Source organism: Sciurus vulgaris, assembly GCF_902686455.1.
Source record: "Sciurus vulgaris genome assembly, chromosome: 2".
Lineage (NCBI taxonomy): Eukaryota > Metazoa > Chordata > Mammalia > Rodentia > Sciuridae > Sciurus > Sciurus vulgaris.
In genome coordinates, this window is record NC_136462.1 from 149,649,653 (window position 1) to 149,676,168 (window position 26,516).

The 26,516-nt window shown below is 37.4% G+C and overlaps 1 protein-coding gene and 1 pseudogene across 4 annotated transcripts in view; one reads left to right on the top strand and one right to left on the bottom strand.

The window, feature by feature from the left end:
• PDE8A (phosphodiesterase 8A) overlaps positions 1-26,516 on the top strand; it is a 145,077-nt gene that overhangs the window by 8,414 nt on the left and 110,147 nt on the right. The gene's annotated exons all lie outside the window — the stretch shown is intronic.
• Positions 3,130-26,516, bottom strand: part of LOC306653715 (general transcription factor 3C polypeptide 6-like) — a 35,511-nt pseudogene continuing 12,124 nt past the window's right edge. Inside the window, exon 2 of the transcript in view lies at positions 3,130-13,925. The product of the transcript in view is annotated as a general transcription factor 3C polypeptide 6-like (transcript). The remainder of the gene's footprint in view (positions 13,926-26,516) is intronic.

A 26,516-nucleotide genomic window follows, 5' to 3' on the forward strand; every position in this document is an offset into this window, starting at 1 on the left:
AGAGCTAGCTCAGTGGTAGTGCCCCTGGGTTCTGTCTTTAGTTCTAAAGTAAACCAGTCAATTAGTTAGTAAATAAAGGAGTTCTTATAAGTCAGTAAAAAAAAGACAAGACTTGGAGAGACATTTCTTTAAAGAGGAAATCAGATGGCTAAAACTTCTGTGAAATTATGTTAATTGGGAAATGCGAATTAAAACCACAGCAAAATAGCATTTTACATCCACCAAATTAGCAAATAAAAACCTGACAGTATTTTGAGGAACTCCTGGACACTGTAGTTAGAGATTTACATTGTTTGAACCGCTAAATTGAACATGTGACTCTGTGGCCTAGCAAGCTTGAAGTCCATCCTAGAAACACTTACACATCTTTACTGGAACTGTGTCCTAGAATGTACATAGCAGCATTGTTTTAAGTCTGAAACTTTCCCATAAAACTAAAATGTCCATCAACAAAATAAAGGATAAAGCGAGTTGTGATATGCTGTAAGAAAGGAATACTTTACCACTGTGAAAATGGATTAAAAGTTCAGGTATAGTTCTAGATTCATCTCAGTAACTTAATGTTGAGAGAAGGAAGAAGTTATGGAAGAATCTATAAAGTACAATTATTTTTATTTAAAAATTTCTTTTTTATTTAAAGCTTAATAACTAAACAATACATAGGAATATGTGCATACATAGAGATGTTAAAACTATGAAGAAAATCATAGAAATAATTACTGTAAAATTCAATTAGACAAAGTTTATTTTAAGGATGTAAGTGGTTAACAAGTTGAGTGCCTAATATAGAGGATATAGAATATATCAGACTCTGCCTTCAGGGAAGAATTTTGTTCTTTTTAGGAAAATGGGAGAGGTCTCTGACCTTAAATTGACTGATGGGCCCTGAGGAATGGAATTGATGTGTAAGGAGGAGGCAGAAGCTTGGTCTGAATTGGTCATAAGGTGCAGAGAAGGCAGATTTTTGATTTGAACTGAGAAGACTGGGAGGACCTGGGTGAGTAGAAAATGAGGGAAGAGGGTGTCAAGGGAAGTGGTGGCTGTGGAGATCATGAGGAGGCTGCTGGAATAGGAGGGAAGTTCTGAAAGCCAGGATGAAGAGTTCCAAGTCCATCCTGTAAACCTCAGAGAGCTCCCAAAGGCCTTTCATTTTCAGCAGGGTGGTTATAGGATAATCGTGTTTTATGAAGACACCTCAAGCAGGAGGTATGACCAGGTGGTTTGGGAAAGGAGAATATGAGTGAAGGAGAAACAGAGGCTGGGGACAGATTGGATTTGGGCAGGAAGAGGTGGAGAAACGGGGAGTGACTCAGAGATTTGGGTTTAGCAGCTTAGAAGGACTGTGATAACAAGCCACAATTTGTACAATGCTTTATGGTTTACCAAATGCAGTTTTTGTACATCATCTCATTTGATGTTCCCCCAAGCTCCTATGAGGTAGAAAGGAGGGATTTTTATTTTCTCTATTTAAGACTTAAAGAAGCAAAAACTCTCCAAGTTTGTGGTACCAACTACAGAAACAGGTTCACTTTAATAGCATAGAGTAGATACTAGAGGAGAGAGAGTTTAGGGAGTTTTTTAGAAAACCTTTTTCAGTTTTTCTTTCTTCATTCATTTTATAAAAGTAAACATTTACTTTTCCTCATTTTGCTCATTCCACCATGTTTATTGCTGAAACTTGAAACATACAGGAAAGAACAAGGATCACTTAAGTTGTGAAATTACTTGAATTGCATGGTCAGGAGACAACCTCTCATAAAATGGCGTGTTTCCTTCCATTCACGTATATTGCTTTAAATAACTGTAATTAAAAACTTTTAAAAACAGTTTTGTTCTTTAGTTTTAGGAAACCTTTAGCTATTATTTCTTCAAATATTTTCCCCTTTCTTTTTTTCTCATTTCTCTTCTTTTGCAGCTCCTTCCCAAAGAGATTTAGACACAGCTTGATCTGTCCTCCATGCCTCCTGCCTTTCTTTTACTTCCCCTCTTGATGCTGTCTTTGAGAGGATTTCTTAGTTCAGTCTTTTAGCTCACTAATCCATTCTTCAAGGCCTACTCAGTTCCTTAGCCTATTGGATTTTAAATTTGACTAGTTTTGTGTTCAAGATTTATGGTTCGTTCATTTTTCATAATTTTTCATTATTCATGTTTTATGGTTACAACATACTTCCTTATCCTTGAGGATATTAATTATACTCACTTTAAAGTCCTATTCTGATTGCTGTTTATTTAAAACATTTTTTATTGTGGTGTAATGTGGGCAGCAAAGTATACAAAGTCCTTAAGTGTACAGCTTAATGAATTAATACCTTTGTATGCTCCCATGTAACCATCACTCAAATCAAGACACAGCATTTCCTGTACTCCAGAAGGCTGCCGGAGGGCTGCGCAGTGGTTTTTAGAATTTGAAACATTTTATTATGAAAAACCTTAATTATAGGGCATTCTTCATGAAATTTCTCTGTGTACTCCTTTATAGCCAATGCTTATATTTGGCATTAGAATTTTGTTGTAATTGCTTTATTGCATGTATCTAGCCGTCCTTTTATTGCTACACTTTTTCTTTGACACTTTTTTTTAGAAATTGCAGATGTTAGTTTTGAGATAAAGTTTATATACAATGAAATGCACAAATATTTAATATTTATTTGCTGAGTTTTGACAAATGCACATATATATTTGTGTAATCCAGACCTCTGTCAGGTACGTGAAACATAGATGAATCTCATTCTTATTAAGCAAATCTTTTTTCCTCAGGATTCTTTTCCCTTTTGATGAATGTGTTATTTTCTAAATTGTACTCATTTTGTATTTTTATGTAACTGAATCTTCCTCCTCTCGCTTTTTTCGTTTGATTTCTAACATATCTTTTTTCTCTTTTTTTGAGACATGGTCTTGCTAAGTTGCCCATACTGTCCTCAAACTTACGATCCAGTTACCTCAGCCTCCCAAGTAGCTGGAATTATAGGCATGGATGTTATTTATTCATTTTTTGCCATTCTGGGGATTGAAATAAGGATCTTGTGCATGCTTGGCAAATGCTTTGCCCCTGAGCCACACCAGTTACACTTTAAAAAAATTGTGGTAAAATAAATTTATCAAAAGTTATTATTTAAACTATTTTTAGGTATACAGTTCAGTATACCTTAAGTATATTCACATTTTTATGCAAGCATTGCCACCATCCATCTTTGGAACTCTTTCATCTTGTAAAAACTAAAATTGTATACCCATTAAACAATAACTCCTAATCCTCCCTTTCCTGCCCCTGGCAACCTCCATTCTACTTTTTGTCTCTGTGAACTTGACTATTCCAGGTACCTCCTGTAAGTGGAATCTTACAGTTTTTGTTCTTTTGTGACTGGCTTATTTTACTTAGCATAATGGTGTCAAGGGTTGTGTGTCAGATTTTTAATAGTCCAGTTGCTTATTTTAATGTTTAATTTTGTGATTATACCGTTTTTATCATCAGTTTCTTTTTAAAATTTTTTTTGTAGTTGTAGATGGACAGAATGCCACTATTTTGTTTATTTTTGTGCTGTGCTAAGGATTGAACCCAGTGCCTCACACATGGTAGGCAGGTACTCTGACATTGAGCTACAGCCCCAGTGCTGTCATCAGTTACTTTTGAAGACTAAATAATGTTCCACTGTATGTATGTACCATATTGTTTTTTAAAAATATTTTTAGTTGTAGATGGACACAATACCTTTATTTATTTTTGTGTGGTGCTGGGGATCAAATCTAGTGCCTCACACGTGCTAGGCAAGTGCTGTACCACTGAGCTACAGCCCCAGCCCACCACCTTGTTTTTTCATCCACTGAAGGACACTTGGATTGCTCCCACCTTTTGACTATTGTGAACAGTGCTGCTGGGAACATGAATTCCCTTAGTTCTTTTGGAAATATATCCAGAAATAGAATTGCTGATTTTAATTTTTTGAGGATCTGCCGTAAGTATGTACTATTTTGCAATGTTTCGGCTAATTATACTTTTCCATTTCACTAATAATAATAATTTTTTTGTACTGGACATTGAACCCAGGGGTGCTCAATCACTGAGTTACATTCCCAGTCCTTTTAAATTTTAACTTTGAGACAGGGTCTCACTAAATTGATGAGGCTAGCCTTGAATACATAATCCTCCTGCCTCAGCCTCCAGACTATCTGGATAATAGTCATGCACCACCATGCCTGGCTCATTTCAGGAATTTATAAAACATTTATCTAATATTCATATCATACCATATAAGTATTCCCTATGATCTCAAAAATGTCTTGCATTTCATTTGCTTATGATCCTTCTATTTTTTTTTATACATATCCTTTTTAAAGAGACCTGGCCAATTAGATCACAGCTTGCTTCTTTGAGCTGTCATTTAGCCTTCTACTTGCCATATTTCTTGTAAACTGGTAAATGTATTTAAATTTCCTCATCCAGTTAAATATTCAAGTTAAATATTTTGGCTAGACTATATCATTGGTCATTCATGAATAACATCAGAAGACACACAGTATCTGATCAAGCCACCAGTAACAGATGTTCAGATTGAGGAGGTGAGGAGGATGATAGTCTGACCCCTCTGTTGTTAAGTACCTCTATGGTTAGGTGAGTATTCCTGAAAGGCACAGGTGTTAAAGGCTTGTCACCAATCTGTGGTACTATTGGATGTGATGGATCCTTTAGGAGTTGGGCACTAATGGAAAGAAATTAGGTCATTGGGGCATGCCCTTGGAGAAATTGGGACCCTGACCCCTGCTTTTGCTTTCTCTTTGCCTCCTGGCAGCTATGAGGTGAGCAATTTCCTCCTCCATTGCCATGCTACTCCATTGCCATACTGCCTCTTCTCCAGCTCAAAAGCCAAGGTGCCAACAGATCATGGATTAAAACTTCTCAAACTGGGAGAGAAAATAAACTTTTCCTCCTTATAAGTAGTTTAGCTCAAGGATTGTGTTAAATTGAGAGAAAGTTGACTAATATAGTTCCCTTCATTTGACCTGAAAGTGATCTATGTGCCATTTGTCACTATACAAAGATTCAATTCACCATAGACTGTTCACCTATGGCTTACTTACTTTCTTTCTTTCTTTTTTTTTTTTTTTTTTTTAAGAACCAATTGGTAATCCTTATCTAAAACAACAATTTTGATTAGAGTTAACAAGTAATATTTCCTCATCCAGTTATTTTCTACATTTAATAGTTGATGTTCTTTTGTACAGTAGAAGTGTCCCTCATAAGTTGGGTGGTTTGATGACAGTAAACTATCCCTATTGGAAAGGCAAGATTAATATTTTTTTTTGCTTTAATTAACAATTTTAATAGTAAGGGGTTATTGCCTCAAATGGTAGAGTATTATTTTTTTCTGAATTTCACTTTTCTTTTTTATTTAATTGTGGACATGAATTTATATTGGTTGGATGTATTTAGATCTATTACAATCTTCCTTTTTTTCTTAAGACTGAAATTGTATTAAAGTACCTTTGGCTAGTCGGAGCTCCTTCAAGTTGACTTCTGTTTTTTTTTTTTTTTTTTGACATAATCCTATTAATCTTTGAAAGCATAAGCATCAGTTGTCCTAGTCTCAATTTGTATCTTCCTTGTCCTTGACCAGGAATGAACTTTTCTCCACGGTGTCCTGGTTCCTTTCAGTGGGAAATGGTGTTGAAAACTATACATAGGTGCAAGGGGTACTTATTACTCTAGAAGTGTTATTACTTGGGGGGCCATTTTAATGGCTGGATCTGGAAAATCTATATAGTAAGACCTCCTTGAAATATGTATTTATATTTCAATTTAGGTTAATAGTTCAGTTGCTTATTTTAATATGTTTGATTTTTGTAACGTGTCATTTTTTCTCTTACATGAACTTTGGGTTTGTCTTCCTTGGCTTTTAAACTTAAGTGCTTGTCTATCAAGATACATAATAGTTAAGTATTGGGTTATATGTTTTACAGTTTTTGTTTTATTTATTTAATTTGTTCATATAGTTTTTATTTGAAATTTGAGCATATGATGTGAGGGAAGGATCTTAGCTCTTTGAAATAACTAGTTATTCTAGCCCCTTTTATGTGAACTGTTCCTTTTTTTCTCCAACAGGTTTGTACTTTTATATTTAACACTTCTTTGGGTTATCTATTCCTGTATTCTTACTGAAGTGATTTCATTTTTATGACTTTATATCATGCTTTAATAGTGTCTGATAAGGTTAATCCCTTTACTTATACCCCATTTAAATTTTATTATTAACTCAATTCTTGTTTATACTTCTTCCATGCCAATTTTATTTAATTATTTGGTGCTAGAGATTAAACCCAGGGTCTAGTGCATGTATGCCAAGCATGTGTTCCACTACTGTGCTTACACCCTACCAATTTTATAATAGTTTTGTTTTACCTGCAGATTTGTTGGTGATGGGGGAAGATTTTTGATCGTGTTAAAGTCAAACCCACTGTAATTTGGGAAGAATGAATAACTTTAAAGTTGTGGTAGTTGTGTAGTTCATTTTCCATTGCTGTAACAGAATATCTGAGACTGAATATTTTATAAAGAAAAGAGGTTTATTTAGCTAACTGATTTAGAAAGTCTTGAAAGTTTGAGATTAAGTGGCTCCCTTGATTCAGCTTCTGCTGAGGGCCTCCTTGACTGTATCTCGTCATGGCTGATGGCATCATGGTAGGAGTACATGTTACAGGGAGAGATCACATGGTAAGAGAGGAAGCCAGGAACTAACAGGATCCCACAGAAGCTACAGTGAGGGTAGTGAACCCATGACCAAATTGCCTCCCAAAGATTCTACCACTTCCCAATGTTACCACATTGAGGATCAAGCTACCAACACATGAACCCTTAGGGGATACACCCACACCATAGCCAAACCAATAGTATTTATTTTCCTGTCCAGTGATGTGACATTTATTATTCATTTATCTTATTTTATATATTTTCATATGACCGATATCTTTTTAGGATGCTTTTATGTGGTCAGAATAGTTTTTCATTAACCCTTTTGTTTTGTTAGTTAGATAAAATATATTGATAGTGTTGAAAAAGCTATTTTCTAAACATCCTTATAGTTTTTCAGCAGATTGTCTTCATTTTTTGTGAAATGCATACATAGTGTAAGTGTATAGTATTTAGGATTATTAGGATCAATGTTTATGTTATTACCTGACTGATAGTTTTGGGTCTTTCTGAAGGAATACTTTTTTAAATTCTTTTTTGTTTTTTTATTAGCATATTGTAGTTATACATAATATTGGGTTCATTTTGACCATTATACAAGCATGGAATATATTTACTCCAATTCAGTCCCCAGTACTTCCCTTTTCCCTTCCCACTTCCCTCCCCCTGTTCCTTTCCCTTTGCTTTACTGGTCTTTATTTATAGTTTTTAAAAATTAGTACACTAATTAATACACATAAAGGTGAAATTCACTGTGCATATTCATATATGTACAAGGATAGTTTGTACAGTTTCATTTCACCATCTGAAGGAATTTTTTTTATTTTTTATTTTTTGGTACCAGGGATTGAATCCTGGGGTGCTTTACCACTGAGCCACATTCCAATCCCTTTTTATTTTTTATTTTGAGACAGGATTTTGCTTAGTTGCTGAGGCTGGCCTCAAACTTGCGATCCTCCTGCCTAGGCTTCATGATTTGCTGGGATTACAGGTATACTCCACCATGCCTGGCTTGAAGGAATACTTGTAAATCTCTGTTTTCTTACTTTATTACTTTAGATTTTTAGAAGATTGTTAAATAATGGAGTTATTATTATTATAATCATCATGTTTTGTCTCAATGATATTGTGTTCAGTTCTTCATCTTAAGTATGTGATATTATATATCATATGATTTAAATACAGATGATATGATGTGTTTTATGGACCCTGTTTCCTTTCTTCCTTCCTTAATTTCTTATTTTTGAGTTGGGGTTTTGTTTTGTTGCCCAGGCTGGCCTTGAACTTGTGGGCTCAAAGTGATCTTATTACCTCAGCCTCTCAAGTAGCTGGGATTGCAGGCATTGGCCATTGTGCCCAGTGTGGACCCTGTTTTCTATGAGCAATTTTGAAGTCAAGTGCCAAGTCTAATGGGGTGCCTTTTTTTGCTTATTAATGAGATAATCACATGCTTTTTTGGTAATTATTGCTGTGACATGGAGTATAAATTGATCTTTTGGTACTAAAAATGTGTGCATTTCTGAAATAAACCTCCTTTACTTGTCACAGATAATACTTTAAAAATTTTGAAATGTACTGTTGAGCTAGGCACAGTGGCACTTGCCTGTAATTCCAGCAGGCTAAGGCAAGAGGATCTCAAGTTCAAAGCCAGCCTAACCAAAAGCAAGGCACTAAGCAACTCAGTGAGACCCTGTATCTAAATAAAATAAAATATAAAATAGGACTGGACATGTGGCTCAGTTGCCGAGTGCCCCAAATTCAATCCCTGGTACCCCCCCCAATATTGTTGAATTCAGTTTGTAATGACTTTAGATACAGATATGCAGTTTTCTACATTAATGAATGAATGCAAAGTTATCTATAGTTTCACATTCTAGCAGTAAACCCTTACTAATATTTTATTACATTAATATGTATATTGTTGATAATCCCTTGCATTCTTTTTTCCTGAGCATGTATAGTTTTTTTTTTTTAATATGGGGGATTGAACCCAGGGGGTTTAACACTGAGCTATCTCCCCAGCCCTTTTTATTTTTATTTTTATTTTTGGTACTAGTGATTGAACCCAGGGGGGTTTAACCACTGAGCAACTTCCTAGCTCTTCTTATTCTTTATTTTGAGACAGGGTCTTGCTAAGTTACCTAGAGCCTTGCTGAGTTACTGAGGCTGGCTTTGAACTTGTGGTCCTTCTGCCTCAGCCTCCTGATTTGTTGGTATTACAGGTGTGTGCCATCACACCTGACACATGTATAGGAATTTAAAATTAAATTTTTTTTTTTTTTTTTTTTTTTTTTTGCTGTGCTGGATATTAAACTCAGGGCCTCAGGCATGCTAGGCTAGTACTATACCACTGAGTTATACCACTATACCTAAACTTAAATTTTTAATTATGAATTTTAAACTAATTTTTTTTCATATTATTTTATATCTTGATTTTTAAATTTAATAATAAATTGTAGCTAGCTGTTTTCAAGATCATTAAAATTTCTTCAAAACAATTTATATGATGCTAACGCTGCCATGTATATCTTCCTACAAAAGTATGCACATATGTGATCATTTTCTTGAATTTATTCTTAGAAGTTGAATTTATTTTTAAATCTTTGATTTAGAAATCAATTCTGTTAGGTCAGGTTTTACAACATTTTGGGGCACTCTGCAAAGAAAATGGATTATATTTTATTAAAATTTATTTATAATTCTGGCTCAGATAAGTTATATTTTCTTATTAAAATCTTTCATTTTCTCAACAGTTTTATTCCTTAAGATGACCTTGACTTTACCATATCCAACTTCCTTGTTTTGTGGAGTAGGGACTTGAAAGCCTAAGGCATTTGGAAACATGTCTAAGATCACACTGCAAGTATTGGCAAAACCAAGACAAGAACCCCAAGCTAGCACTTGCTGCTTATTTCCCTGGTACTGTTTATATTTGTGAGAAGTAGATTAGAGATAGGTATTTTCTCTGGTCATTTCATGAGATGCCCAGGTGCCAAACTGCATTGCTCTCCTAATTCAGTTTTGGGAGGTGTACTGTTGTCCATTGGTTTTGCTGTATCAGAGGTGATAAAGAAATTGAACACCTGGAATTTCAAACTTGGCCATAGGGAATTTCTTCATTATTACAAAATGGCTCTGTTTTTATTTTAAAGACCATTACACATATTTGTTTTTCCTTTTAGTTTGCAGCCTGAGTGTATGGAGTTGGAGTTGGCATGCAGTGAAACCTACAGCTTTACATAATCATTCACTGGATATTTGGCCAGCTCTTTTACTGCCTTAACATTTTAGATAAAAGCAGGGAGTCTTGGTTCCTTTTTCTCCCTTAACCCTTTAAGCCATGTCTTTTAATTTTTCTAAAGTTAAGAAGTAGGATCTTGAAAAGCCAAAAGTTCCAAAGGAGGTGAACTTTGCCTTGAGATAAGGAAGGTAGGTATGGCATCAGTTTGGCCCTGTGGTCCAGCAGGATTATCAAAGTCTCAGAAGACCTCTCTGGCGATCATTGATAGTGAGCTCTATGACCTCTAGAGATTAGTTTTCAGAGGCGGAGAGTTAGAAAGTATTCAAGTGGTCTTCTAGTTTCACTTCTTGAACTCCATTATAGGTATTCTTTCTTTAATTCTCCATTTACACAGAGAACTCTAGTTTGGTAAATGTTTGTGATAAGGAGGTCACTAATTCCTTATTGAATAATAAAATATTTCCTCATTCATTCAGCACATATTTTTTTAGTGCCTACTGTGGGCCAGGAACTGTACTAGTCATTCGCTGGCCAATGTGAATATGAGTAAGATGTGTGCTCCCTTTTTAGATGATCTACTCACTGGAGGATAAGCTCACCTCTAATTGTATGTGTCTCCTTTGCCCCTGGGTTCCACAGTGCCTGTTCAGAATCTGAACATACTGTTACTATCATATTGTCACAGGGGGCAGGGGAATTGGAATCATAAGATTTAGGTTTGAATTTTGGTTTTGGTACTTTTTTTAAAAAATATTTTTTTAGCTGTAGATGGACACAATGCCTTTATTTTATTTATTTATTTTTATGTGACACTGAGGATTGAATCCAGTACCTCATATTTGTGAGGCAAGCATTCTACCACTGAGTCACAACCCCAGCCCAGCTTTGGTACTTTTTTTAACTGTGTAAATGCATATAGTTCCTTGTATGGAAAATATGGTTGAGATAATGTATGGAAACATAACTTCTAAGCTGTTATTCATCATAGGAATGATAGACTTTTCTTGAATTATCCAGAATTGTTTTCTCACCAATGGGTCAGTGGAGAAGGAAACTGTTATAATTCTTTCAGTACTGCTGAATATACTGATAATGGAAAAATAAACAGGGGTTGCATTGCTTTTCTGGCCTGTAAACCAAAAAACAATTTTCAGTGCCAAAAACTTGTTTGTCTTGAGAGGCCAAGAATGTTTCTACAGTGTAGGACAGTTCAGATCCCACGGTGAATCTCTTGGATCATCACAGTTTGGGTTTAGGTTGGGTTGTTTATGAGCTAGCTTTTCTACGATGTAGTTTGCTTACTGTCTTCATTTCCTGCTGGAAGTGGTCTCAGATCAAGGCTCCTATGAGCCTGCGCTTTCTGTGTGCAGACACTTGCCAGTCAGGGCAAGGTGCCTTTCCCATATCCAGGCCTGGACAGACCTCTGAGCATGGCACTCCATAGTGGGCCTGGCTCTACCCCATCAGGTCAGTGTAGAGCCACCAGCTTCTCAATGATGGCTGTGAAGGCTTTGCCCCTGTCCTCAGTATTCTTAGCTTTCTCTACTGCTATACAGCCAGTTTGCTAAAGTAATTTGTCTTTTTTTCTCTTTGATGAGAACATTTTCTGTAAGCTCTATTCTACTTTATCTATTTTTCTGAATAGTATGTTTTCAGATCTCATTTCTGTCAGTGAACCAGAATCTAATGCAAAGGTTCAGAAAAGGAACAGAGTAAGCATTGCAAACATGGTTGTGCCATAGCCCTGCTTAAAGCCCTCTGTGACTCCACCTTGTCACAGTCATTCCTCTCTTTGTCCTCCGGGGCCCAGCCTATTTGGGCTCCTGCCACCTGTCCAGCTTTATCCTGTTCTGCACACACTAAACACCTCAGGTACTCCACAGTCAGTGATTTCTGGACATTTCAGCCATTCCTTTCTCTGCTGAGAAATTCTCCCCAACTTAGCAGAACAACAAAAGACCCTTGGTGAAGGTAGGGCTCTAGGAAAGAAGTAGGTAACTGTTAGAGAAGTGTTTTATGGTTGGAACAAATCCCTTTGAATTTTGTATTTGTGTCATTTCTGTACAGAAACAAAGCAAGACTAAAATAGGATGAAGGGTTCTGCCGGGCAAGGTCAAGCGTACTCAGGATGGGGAGGACCTGGGGCTGCTCTGGGTGTTTGTCCCTCCTAGCTGTTTGGCTATGGCCCAGAGAACAGATGGATGTTGTAGGGGTCAGAGGAGGGTGTGGATGGCATCTCTCTGAACTGGTGTAGTCTGATGCTGCTGATGTGGCCTACCATGTGGGGCACCTAAAGAAGTTTTCCAGTCATTACAAATCAGAGATCTTCTGGAGTGAATGGCACATTGCTGAGTATTGAGTTATGAGATTACTGCATGAGCATGTGGGACAAATAGACTTTTCTGTGATGAGCTTGACACCAGTTTTTATCTAGCTGTGACAACTTATTAAAGCATAGACCACTAACCTGGAAATATGTTAGAACTGAGATAATTTACCTCTTTTTTTTGGGTTCAATAATTTGCTAGAGTGACTCAGAATCTTGGAAAACAATTTTCTTATTAAGTTGGTAGTTGATTATGAAGGAAATATTAAATCATACACAGAACAGGCAGATGGAGAAAATATATAGGGCAATATTTGGAAAAGTCCCAAGCACAGCAGCTTCTGTCCCTGAAGAGAGTTAGGTGTGCCACCCTTCTAACACATGGTGTGTTCATTTTCAACAACTTGGAAGCTCCTTGACCCATCTTTTTGGATTTTTATGGAGACATTATTACAGAACATTATTGAGTAAATCCTTGGCCATTGATCTTCAGCTCAACTTTCAGCCCCTTTCTTCTTTTCTCTCTTGTCTTTTGGGAGGGGTACCTGAAAATTTCAGCCCTCTACTCACCTGGTAGATTCCCCTGACAGCTAGCTCACCAACCTATGATTATCCAAGGGATTTTTATAAATCACCTCATTAATAAACTCAACTGAGGTTGAAAGGGGCTTGTGATGAGTAACAAAGGTGCTTCTACATCTTGATTTTTCTGGAGTTGCTCCAGAGTTGTTTCAGGACAAAAGGCTAAATATTGTAACAAAAAGAAGTTGTTAGGTAGGAACTGTACTTATTTCTTATTATATCCCAACTATACTTTGGTATGTTTGTATTTTTCATTTTAATTTTTTGAGTTTAGTGAGATGTCACACGATTTTTTTGTTTCTTTTACATGTTTTAAAATTTTAATTCATGTCTGGTACTTAATAATTCTGGTGTATTAAGTTGTGCCATAACTGGAAATATATGGCCAGGAAAAATAATAAAATGTATGGAACTGAGAGTTACACAGTCGATTATGTAGCGTAGTCTTTTTAAAAAAGTTCATGACTAGTTATTATGAAAATCATTTAACTAGGAGTGATTTCTAAGGCAGCATCTTGAGTTTCCATAAAAAACTTAGAACCTTCCATCTCAAAAGAAGGGATTATCAACAAGAGGACCACATTCCTCTGTATCCAAGTACAGTGGTTTCTTCTGTTCATAAATCAGATTTGAACTGTCTTTCATTTGCTTCTCTTACTCTTCTAACTCCAAGGGTTTATCTGAGACTGGAGTTACAGTCTCAACTTCATTTTCATGTAGAAAGCTACAAATCATGTTGGGTCTATAGGAGAAATCAATAGCTTTCATTTGTAGCCATTCTGCCCCACCAATGTTTTCTTCTCTTTCCTTCTTTTCTGTCAGAAGAGTTCTTGTCATGCTGCACTTCTTCATTGTATGGTATTTAATATTTTAGCACTGCGTTATTATTGCCTTCTGCATCTGCATTTTCAGTGTTTTCTTCAGATATAACATAGGTTCTAAGAATATTTTCATATTCCCCAGCAAAGAACATAGCTATCCAGTTGTAGAATGGGCCCATTAATGTCAGTTCCCCAAATCTTGCATTTATTTTCACATTTGTAGAGAAAGTTTGAATCAGTAATTCCTAATAATTCCACTAGAACAAACTGCTTCTAAGGTACCTTCCCAGCACTTCTCCATTCTTACTGTGATGGGTTTTTTGAAACTCTTCCTGATTACATTTGTCTCTCAGTATGCACAGGAGAATTGGTTCTAGGACTCTTCCCCCAGAACAATCTGTTTGTGTTCAAGTTCTATATATAAAATAATACAATATTAGCATATAATCAACACATCATTAATCATGTCTAGATTACTTATAATACTTGTACATGCTGTGTAATAGTTGTTTTACTTATTGTTTAGGGAATAATGACAAGTATCTGTACACATTCAGTACAGATGCAGTATTTTTTCTTTTTATTTTCTATCCATGGTTGGTTGAATTTGTGGACACAGCCCACAGATACAGAGGAGGCTGAATTTATATTGGTCAGGATTCTTTTGACTGCAAGTGACATCACTCCAGTGTGTTCTGAGGCCAGAAGAGGAATTTGTGGGCTGTCATAGTCTGGCTTACATAAACAAACCAAGGGAAGGACATGGGTTTGCTGGCCCCGAGACAAATGAAACCAGGATTTGCTCCATCTTTCCCTTTTAAGTTGTCTTCTTTTTCTTGGGCTGCTTTTTTTTTTTTTTTTTTTTTAATTTTTATTGTAAACAAATGGGATACATGTTGTTTTCTGTTTGTACATGGAGTAACAGCATACCATTTGCATATTCATACATTTACATAGAGTAATGATGTTTGATTCATTGTTATTTTTTCCTCCCCCCCCACCCCTCCCACCTCTCTTTTCCCTCTATACAGTCCCTCCTTCCTCCATTCTTGTCCCCCTCCCATCCCCCATTATGTGTCATCATCCGCTTATCAGTGAGATCATTCGTCTTTTGGATTTTTGAGATTGGCTTATCTCACTTAACATGATATTCTCCAATTTCATCCATTTGCCTGCAAATGCCATAATTTTATTATTCTTTATGGCTGAGTAATATTCCATTGTATATATATATACCACAGTTTCTTTATCCACTCATCAATTGAAGGACATCTAGGTGGGTTCCACAGTCTGGCTATTGTGAATTGAGCAGCTATGAACATTGATGTGGCTGTATCTCTGTAGTATGCTGATTTTATGTCCTTTGGGTATAGGCCAAGGAGTGGGATAGCCGGGTCAAATGGTGGGTCCATTCCAAGTTTTCTAAGGAATCTCCACACTGCTTTCCAGAGTGGCTGCACTAATTTGCATCCCCACCAGCAATGTATGAGTGTACCTTTTTCCCCACATCCTCTCCAACACCTGTTGTTGCTTGTATTCTTGATAATCGCCATTCTAATTGGGATGAGATGGAATCTTAGTGTAGTTTTGATTTGCATTTCTCTTATTACTAAAGATGGTGATTGGGCTGCTTTTTGCTGTACAGTAGGAAACAGTTTCATTTTGTAGCTTATGAATGGAGATGCTCTTTCATAAATTCCAACTTGAAAAGTCCAAAGGAGGAGCCAAGATGGGCCTAGCATGGAACACCTACCTGCCTGCCCCAGTGGCCTGTGGGTGGCTTCCATGATAGGCAATACCTTTCACAAAACTGGGCATTTGGAATTGGGAGGAATACCCAGATGAAGGAAGGGTCAGAGAGAACAAAGCTGCCCTTGCACTGGGATTCTGCCCAAGCTCCCAAATGCTTCTCAGTTTAAGAATTAATGCCACTTTTATGTATAATGACAGTCATTCTTTATACTGACTCAGATAGTTTGCATTGTTTGCTAAGAGACAGTTAAGGATAACTCAGCGGAAATTTTCATCAATTTTTTGACATAGAAGCCTTCTCATTTGACCTTATCTCTTATCCCGCATAGTTTGCCTAAAAAGATATTTAATTACTCTGTTCTTCATTACTTCTTTTTTTACTTGGTACTTTCATAGTTATTATTTGTTCCTAATTCTTTTTTTTTTTTTTTTTTTTTTTTTGGCATTCCAGTGAAGATCATTGCATCCTGTGTTCTAATTCTTAAGCTAGGTATATTTTGGGTGGGTCATCTACCCTTGTGGATTTTAATTTCTTCACCTGTTAAGAGAGGCTGACTGTAAGAACAGATTGAAAAAAAAGACTCAACCTTGATACAAGTCTCGATTATGTAAAGTTTAAAATAGGTATTTCAGGTAATCATCTGTGGCTCTGCTGTCTTCAACACATGGGTCCCAAAGTCACTGTGCTTCTCAGTCTCGGCAAGCTCACAGAAGGCCAAAGAGCATGGAGGGTCGTGGGTGAGAGGTTTTCCAGAACCAGGTCTGAAAGTGGTCCATATCAGTTTGTTCACATTCTGTTGGTCACATGGTCATACTAACTTCACCAAAGACTGGGAAATGTGGTCTAGTTGAGTGTCCAGGAAAAAGAGGAACTGGGTTTGAATAGCTAGCCAGTTTCCACACTTCTTGGTAACATTTGTTATTTTCCCTCCTTTCCCATACATGGCAGTTGTGTAGTTTGGGTGGAATTGAGCTCACTTCCAACTCCAGGGTGCATGCTCACATTCTCCTTGCTCCAGTTGTTGGTTCAGTAATAGAAACATGACCCAGGCCCGGGCCGGGCAGGGCATGGAAAGCCTCTGGTCCCAATTAGTAGTTCAGGGACAGGCATGTGAGGCAAAATGTCCCAGTTGCTGTGAAGTGGTGGAGGGAAACACCACCACACCACAATGGCCGAACCAACTCTTGGAGAACAAGCTTAGAGAATTGCTGAGTTAGAGTTGGAGTCCTGAAGCCCACAAGATCTGATGCAGACTTCGCATTAGCAGGAGCCATTAAATCCACTTTATCACATGATAATTTGAGGTTAATTTTCTTTGCTTGCAGCCACAAGCATTCTGATTGATACAGTTGTCTTATAAAATGGAAAGGGAGAAAGGATAGAGCCTAGGTCTTAAGTTCCATATTCCTTTTTTTTTTTTTTTTTTTTTGCGGTGTTGGGGATTGAACTCAGGGCCTCACAGGTGCTGTACAAGTGCTTTACCACTGAACCACATCCCCAGCCCCCATATTCTTTCATGGCTGACATTTCTGTGGTGGTTTCTGAATATTCGAACATACCCAAGCAAGGTCTGAATTGATGGTGTCTGAGATACCCACATCCTTGGAATTACAAGCAGGGATCATTCCATTATTTAAAATTCTTCTTTTAACAACCCTTATATAATGATTTCTCTTTGAGTAATATATAGTTCTTTTGAAGAATAAATTATGACATTTCTACCAAAATGAGTGGAACATAGACACATGATTTTTTCCCCGGTGTTTTGTTTTAGCAGCTTCTCTAAAATTTGTCTTTTCATCCAGCAGGTGTATATAATAGACATATCATACACATTGCAGAATGCATTTGGCGTATAGCTGTATATTATCTCTGTATTAGTATAGGAATTTTAATTTTTTGAGTTGAATGTTCCAAACCCTTTTGAATAGTTTGTCAAATTTGTTGATTTTATATAGGACCTCCTTTGGGAAAGATGCCCCATGTGGTTCCTGAAAGAACATTTGGAGAGAATCATGTTGTATTCAGTAAGGCAGTTTGAATAACCTGCAAAGTGTCTAGGGACTCTTGTCTAAGAAACTCATATGTACAACCAGAAGCCCCTGGCTCAGCACACAGACACATCATACACCTGTGGTAACAAATATATGCCATCAAGATTTAGCCTGACTCATTCCTCAGAGCATAGAGAACAGCAGAGAGGTGACACCTCAGCAGTGGAACTCCCTTACCTGGCTTTGTTTCAAAAAGGCTTTGAGGTAACTTCAAGAATACTTATAGTAGGATTAAAAATAGAAAAGGGAATTGGGGCCAAGGGAACACAATGGGGGCTAATCAGTGCAGTCAGGAGTTAGAGCAGTCTGTGGACGTACTTGCCACAGGGACATGTATGACTGTCACATTTGGCTTTGAGTTTCCCATAGCCTCACCAAAGAGGAAACTTAGCAGTAACTCAGGAACAGTTGTTTCTGAGCTGAGACCCAAAGAAATTGTTCTCTTGGGTCCTTTTTGCGGGACAGGGTGCTTACCAGTGTTCCCCTAATAAATATGTGTTTATGAGGAAAGGAGTGATCAGGAACATGGAGAGAGCACCCAGGCAGGCTTGGTGCTCAGCCACCATGGGACATTTTGCATTTATGTGCTGTTTTACAAGGTTGTGTGATCTCTTTCTTCAGCAGTACTTGGCCACCCTAATGTCCACTAGCTATTGACAAGGCAGATGAGAGAACAGGAGTGAGGGGACTGGATTTGACAGAAGTAACAGGCATTAGAAGGCACTTAGGGGCCTAGGAAAACAGGTGAAGATAAGGGCTAGGAAGCATCATTTAAAGGGGACTGGAGGTTATGGGCTTAGCACAGTGCCTAATAGCTGAGCACCTTTAATTCAGTGTGTGGTAGTGAAGACTGCAGAAGCAGCCAATCACAAAAGTGCAGAAATAGGCAAAACTGAGCTGTGCTGTTAGAAGTCATAGTGATACTGGAAGGGGATTCTGGGGACATCTGGTGTGCTGGTGATCTTGCTTCTTGATCTGGGTGGCTGCTGGTTGTACAGGTGTGTTCAGTTTGTGAAGATGCATCTACTAGTATACTTATGACATATGTACTTTTTGTGTATATTAAATGAAATGTAAAAAAGGGAAAGAAAGTAAAAAGGAATGTACACTTTGGCGCCAGACCACCTGTTTTCATGTGCAAGCTCTTGTCACTTTATATCTGGGGCTTTGGGTAAATTTACTTAACCTCTCTGGCCTCAGATTTCAAATCATGTAAAATAAAAATAACACATACATCAGAGGAGTGTCATCAGGATGAAATGAGTTGATACATGACAAGCATATGAATAATGCCTAGTTACATGGTAAACACTCCCTGAGTATTAGTGTTTATTAGTTATTTTTGTTAATAATGGTTATTATTATAAATGAGAATGTTTGAGGGAGAGCTGATGAATTGAGAGATTGTGGTCAGAGATTGCTCCTTGACATTCTGCCAATTGGTATCTGGGGTGTAACTGTGCAGGGGTGCCCAGAGTGGGATTGGGCTGCAGTCACAATCAAAGGTAAGAAACTATGAGGGGGTGGTGTTGTGATATGAACCTTGATGTTGCCCAGAATGATGGTCAGAGTTGGGGTGGAGAAGACTGAACTTGGGGTACTCAGGTCCTTAATGAATGTGAATGGCCTAGAGGTCAAGGGAAAGTGGTGAGGGTGGCATTCCTGGGTGATGTGACTCAGAGGGCCAGGAGTGGAGGGCCTCTTTGAGAGTGGTAGTGGAGTGATCTGGAGGAGTAAGTGTAGCTGTGGCCTTTGCAGGGTCTGATTCCAGGACTTTCCCAGGAGTCTCTGTGCCTGTGTAGTTAGTAAGCCCAGGGTGGTGTCAGAAACCAGGAGACATTTGCTTTTGTGTCATTGAAATATGGGTAATTACATCTGTTTCAGTGTTTTCAGAATTCCATTCTCCATCCTCTGATACCTGTAATGGTCTGCCTGGATCCCTGTTTCTACCTTTCCCTGGAAATCTTGGCTAGATGTTTCCACCAGATACTTTCTCCATATTCTGTAACTCCAGTCCAGCTGGAGGGAGTTAGTCACTCTGGTTCCACCCACTGGGCCTAGCAGCAGGCCTTGTTTCTTATACCCTGTCATGACTACCTGCCAGTGTTTCGCTTTCCCCACAACTGGGGTCTTCTTTGCATTTGCCCAAACCTTTTCTGACCCCAGACCCCAAGAATGAGATCTTATCACCTGACAAGGACTTCCTCTCCTCCTCTGACTCTTGTGACTATGCTGCCACCCTCACCCCACCCTGCCCTACCCTGACTGCTGAGCCATCACCTTTTTCTGACTCTCCCTGAGGCAGTGTCTGCTGCATTGTCTGTGGATGCTGCCTCTCTCCTGCTCTGAGTAATGAGGCGGGACTGTACCTTAGTGAGCCTCTGGGGCTTCCTGGGTACCCTGCTCCTAGGCCAGCCTGTCCTTTGTCTATAAGGCTCCTGTTCTGATGGTGGGCACATTATAACAAAAAAAGAAAGAAAAAGAAAAGAAAGAAAAGGGAGGGAAGTACCCTTCACTCAACTTCTGCCCTTTTTGCCTTATTCTTCCTGGGTGTATGTGTGGGATGTCGGTTTAGGGAATGAAAGCATTTAAAGTGGAGAAGGGTAGTAGGAGAGTAGAAAAGTAATTTTCATTTTGGGACTAGGCACAGAAAGTCTAAAGAACCAACCTATAGACCAAGTCTGGTTCTCTTCTACTTATTAATATGGTACAAATGATGTAAATCTAGGCCTCTTTTCTTTTGAGAGTGGTTGTTTAAAAAATCATTTGGTGGGGGGCTGGAGTTGTAGCTCAGTGGTAGAGCACTTGCCTAATGTGTGAGGCAGTGGGTTTGATTCTCAGCACTGCAAATAAATAAATAAAATAAAGGTCCATCAATAACTAAAACATATTAAAAAAACATTTGTGACTGTAGGTAATAGAATATTTTATAATCAGACTAATGAAATTCTATTCCCTCATGTTTTTTATGACCTGGGAATAATGAGGTTACAAATCATTCTTTGTAATGGGATTTGCTAAAAGCTTACCCTTTGTAAAATTTAGGAATTTGGCGGGTAAATGATGGAATTATGTGAAGAAATACACACAAAGATTTTAGTTTGAAGAGGGACCACTGGCCGTCACTTTTTCCTGATCAGTTTTATCAAAAGTTTAGATTTTCTCCAGACTGTGGTAGGTTATCTTGTCTATTAGTACAAAAGTCAAGTATACACAAATGTTATAAACTCTTAGGAATGTATATTAGTAAGGATTAAAAAGTTGTTGATAATATTTACTTAAGTTGAAAATAAGCATATTCTCTAACCACCAATTCTACTTCTGGTTTTGCAGCCTACATGTGTTCACCAAAAGTCATGTAGTACTAGAATGTTCATTGTACTTTTTACTCACACTAGCTAACAACTAGAAATAATCCCACAATCCATCAAAAGGAGAATAAGTTGTGGTATAAGCAAAAAATGAAATGCTTTATAAGAATGGAAATGAAAGTACCATTGCTAGGTGCAACAGCATGGATGGATTTCATAAAAGTTGAGTAAAAGAAACCAGAGAGCAAGAGTAGGTTATATGATTTGGTTTCTATGAAGCTCAAGCTCAGAACTGTGGTGCCTGATTCAGGAGAATGCTGACTTCTAGGGAAGAGGGAGGGGTAGTGATTTGGAGAAGATGTGAGGACTCTGGGTACTTACTGGTAGTGTGCTTGTTTTTTACCTACTGGTAGTTGTACAGGTGAGTTCACTTTGTGATAATTCACCATGCTACACACTTATATTATTTGCTGTATGTTAACCTTCAATAAAGATCTCTATTAAACCCCACCTCAGTATGTATTGTACTTGAGCTAGAGTTTTCATACGTTATCTGTGTGTTCCTTCTGGTCTTAGGGACTTGACATGTGCTTAGTCTTCCTCCTTGTCACCCATCCTTTGGGCAGTCTTCCCTGAGCAGTTCTTTTCCTTCCTTCTCCACACATGCTGGGTATAGTTTCCCTGTTTGATGTGCTGTTGGTGGCACAGCTCTGATTTTACCTGTTAATCTGCTCTTGGTGTGTGAGTTTTGGAAGAGCAGAGGCTGGGCCAGTCGAGCTAGTCACTGTGTTTTAGGCACTACTGTGCCTATACTCACAGGTACTGTCAGATGAATGAACCAAATTGCCCTGTTCCAAAGAGAACAACAATCCCTCTCTGTCCTTTGATTTATAGTTCAGGGAAGTGAGAACTTGAAGGAGCTGTGAAGTTGAAGCCCTGTGAAGGTTGCCTGAAACATTTTTGGAGATTATCATAACCTTAATAACCTTAAAGGGTGACTTATAGGAAAACTCAACTGAGAGAGGGAAGTAATATTGGCTCATTGGTGTCCCTTAACCTAGTTCTATGCCCACTAGTCACATTTCTGAAAATGAGCAGTTTATATATGATGACTTCATTTGTTCTGGCTTTTCTCATGACAGTCCTAAGGTCAAGTCTATTTTAAGCCTGAGAAATATGTCCTGGAAGCTAGTTCCAGAGTTCTTATTTCCTTTTTCTTTCCTTAGTATTGATGTATTGGCTGTCCTCTCCATCCCCTCCCTGAGAACAGCTTTGCAAGTATTATAAAAGTTCTCAATTTTGCTTTTTCCCTTAACTAAAGTTTTTTCTTTCAGCCAGATAAAGGAAAATGGCACATTCTTATTTACCATGCTAATGTGACAGCTTTTAGCCAAAAGCAGTGCTCCTGCTAACCATACATTTACATTTAGACTTTATTTCTTGGATGATTTTTGTTGGGCTTTTTCCTTCTTGTGTAATGTGGTTAGGAGACATGTCTACAGCCAGATACTACTAGTCCAAATCCCAGACTACCACTCCCTATTTTTTGACTTTTGGCAAGTCACATAACTCCAGCTTTTTCTTATTTGTAAAATGGGAGTAGTTATTAAGATTTAATTAACTTTTGAATGTAAGATGGTCTGCTTAGTGCCTAAAAAATTATGAACACTCAATAAATAGAAGGTACCTAAAATGGAAGATTCACCTTTATTCTTAGAAAAAGAATGGTTTAAATCTGTAGTACTGGGCTGGTGGAGTGGTAGCTCAGTGTTAGGGCACTTGCCTAGCATGTATGAGACATGGTTCAATTTATTTTAATAATGTTTTCCTGATTGTTTCTGGACTTTGAGTCATAGTAGACAACTTTTCCTCGCTCTCATGTTATAAAATATTTACCCTTGCACTCAGTGATTTTTCACATGTAATTCTTTGATCCCTTTGAAACTTATCTTGGTGTATTGATATGACTGTGGAATTCTTCCCAGCACCATTTCCCCTACTAATTTATTTATTTATTTATTTATTTTTATTTTAAGTTCCTTTATTCTTTCTGTCAACCATATGTGAACAGAAAGGGAAAATATTGTCTAAACTAAATACGCACAGAGTCAGACACAGAGACATATCCCTCTTATCCCATCAGCTGGGGAAGCTAAGGCAGGAGGATCTCAAATTCAAAGCCAGACTCTGCAACTTAATGAGGATGTGTCTCTGAATAAAATATCAAAAAGGGTTGGGGATGGGTTCAGTGGTTAAGTGCCCCTTGTTCAATCTCTGGTACCAAAAAAAGGAAAAAAACAAACAAACAAAAACAAAAACAAAAAAAACACTTTAGGATAAAGCTGGGAATACACAATGATATATCAAAGAAAAATTTTTATTTATCAATTTATTTATTTACTTATTTTGGTACTAGGGAACTGAACCTAGAGGCACTACCACTGAACTTTACCCCCAGCCCTTCAAAATTTTTTTTATTTTGTTTTGAGACAGGTTCTTGCTAAGTGGCTTTGGCTGGCCTCAAACTTGGGTTTACCTGCCTCAGCCTCTCACATAGCTGGGATCAGAAGTTGTACCATCATGCCCAGACAAGAAAAAAATTTTTAAGTGAGACTGGATAATCAATTTTCTTGTTTCCATAACCTTTACCACCTTCTCTTAATATCAGAGCAAAATTGTACAAATGATTATATGATATAAAAGTGCAGTTTTCTTTGGATCAGTTTACACTCAGGGTCAATAATAAATGCACTGTGTGCGATGAAATGGAATTCCTTTCATATCTTCCCTGTGGTCACGGGCGTAGTCCCATAAGTAAAAATCCAGAAAAATGGAATTGATCTCTCCATTAGGCTTTTCACCCTTTCTTTTGATAAGTTCCAGAAGACAATCCCGGATCAGCTCGACACACCACAGGGAACACCCTCTGATTTCCACCTCTTGCTTATCCCCATACAAGAGCATTTCTCCTTTGAGAAGCTTCTTCAGTAGGTCATTTGAGTATTTTAGGGCTCCAAGGTGAACAAGAATCTGAGGTAATCTATAGTCAGCAAACATAGTGATACTGGAGATATCCTTAAAGCAGCCATCTCCTTTTCCTTCTAACACACTCCAAGTGTCTGCCACAAGGATTTGAGCCCGTTTGTAAAAAGAAATTCTTTTCCCTTTCGCTCGGGCGCGCGCCAGGCCTCGCTTCCGGTTCTTCCCCTACTAATTTAATATACTGCCTTTATGATAAATTTCATACACAATTCTGTCCATATCTGGATTTTTCTCTTCTGAGAGTCTGATTAGTCTAGTGTGCACCATTACTACCTTGTTTTAATTATGAAGCATTTATGTATGTTTAATATGTAAAACTAGCCCTCATTTATTTCCCTTTTCAGGATCTCCTGCCTATCATTGCCTGTTTTTTGTTTGTTTTTTAAAATACATGTGTGTGTATATATATATGTATATATATAGATATATATACATATATATAATATCTATATATCTATATCTGTATTTAGTTGTAGGTGGACACAGTACCCTTATTTTTGTGGTACTGAGGATTGAACCTAGGGCCTCTCATGTACTAGGCAAGCACCCTACCACTGAGCCACAATCCCAGCCTCTTGTTTTTTTTTTTAACAGATGAACTTTCTAATCAATTTGCTCAGCTCCAAAAAGAAAATTGGGATTTTTATTGGGATTATGTTAAGTGTATAAATTTGTACAGAGAGAACTAATATCTTGATGATGATGTGTCGTGTTATCTAAGAATGTAGTATGTCTTTAAATTTGTTTAGGTCTTTTGTTTTAGGGAACTGTTTTTAACCTCTTCCCATAGTTATACTTATTAAGCTTATGCTTAAACATTTTTTGCTTTTACAATTAGGATTTTCTTCCCCATTAGATTTTCTAACTGATTTTAAAAAAAAATGAAGCTGATTGATTTTGATATGTTTATTGTATAATGTTCTAAATTCTCTGATTTGTAGTACTTCTTTTATCAATTCTTTAGGGTTTCCCAGACATTATATTATTTTAAAATTGAGTTTATCTCTTTTCCAAATTTTAGATCACTAGTTGCAGTCTCTTATCTAATTGCATTGGATAATATCTTCAGTACATGTTAAAGAGAGGACAGTGTTTTGATATAAATAGTTTTGTTTATAATTGTGTCAAGAAAGTTCTAGTTTTTTTTCCATTAAAATTTACCAGATTTTATGCTGAATAAAAGGAACAAGGAAAGAAATTATGTGGAGAAAGTATTTATTTATTCATTTTGCTTCTTTTTGAAGTGTTGGGTGAGATATACTCAAGAGTGGTAGAAGTAAATGTTGCTGCTATCCCTCTCTCAACTTTGTAGTGTAATATCTTTATTTTCTCAATAGTTGATGAGCTTTCAATAGTTATTATCAGCTACTTGACGATAGGGAAAATATTTAGTATGTTGAGGTAATAAAAAAAGGTAGTATTCTGTTACTGTGTAATTTTAATTTTGAAAATGCATAGAAGAAAGATAAAAAGGGGTTTAACTAAAACTCGGAGGCATTACCATCTTATGATGTTGCCATCTTAACACTTACTTCAATCCTTATTGTGTCAGAGCAGGAAATACTGGAGGGCTTGCACATCCTCAGCTAAATGCTTCAGTGACTGCTCAGGCTCTTTGGTAAAACTATTCTGGTGGCCTAACTGCAAGGGGTGGGGAAGGGTAATCCTCTTGTGGACCTGGAAAGGAAGGAGAACCAGACAGGGATGTGTTGAGAGTCCTTGACCGGTAAGTCTTTTTTTGGTGTTAATTTATTAATCATTTTAGTTTCTTCCATTGGGTATTATTCTACTATTATAAATTTCAATTTGTTTCCAGGCCATTCTTGAGATTTAAAATATTATTTGCAACATATCCCGAGTAAGCATGGTTTGAAGGGCATTTCAAAATGATCACTTCAGCTACTGAGTGGAAAAGGAATTATAGGGGGCACAGAAATATCAGTAGGCTAAAGGGCCTTTGCAGCTGTTCAGAGAGGTAGCCTGGGTTTGGCGGAGAGATAGAGAGATGCAAGCAAACTGGGGGTATGTTCTGGAGGTCATTTGTAGTAGTGCATTCAAAGTGGTCATGTAGGCAAACCATTTCTTTTTAATTTTTTTCCTTTTGGGGAGGTACTGGGGATTGAACTCAGGGGCACTTGACCACTGAGCCACATTTCCAGCCTTATTTTGTGTTTTATAGAGAGACAGGGTCTCACTGAGTTTCTTAGTGCCTCGCTTTCGGTGAGGCTGCTTTGAATTTGCAATCCTTCTGCCACAGCCTCCCAAGCCTGCCACCACTTCAGGCAAACAAACTGTTTCTTATAGTTTCAGGACAAAGTAAGGAACCTGTGCCAGATGTAAATTAATGCATTGATGACTTCATCCAGAATGTCTTGCTGTTAAAAAATGTTTGTGATTGATTCACATTCTGGTTTAAACTCTATATTTCATTGTAGACCACAACCCACCAGTCCAGGGGCCACACTTCCAGCAATGTCTAGTATTTCCATCTTAGGGACAAGCCATGAATTATTTACTCATTCTCTTACTTTTGGACATTTAGGTGTTTAGCCTCCATATCATCTTTTTTCCCCCTATATTATAAATAAAAAATAATATTGCTAATAAATTCTTATTGATATGACTGTGTATGTATATCTTATAATTTCTTTAGAATAATTCCTGGAAATAGAATAAGGATCTTGGAACATATTGACAACTTGTT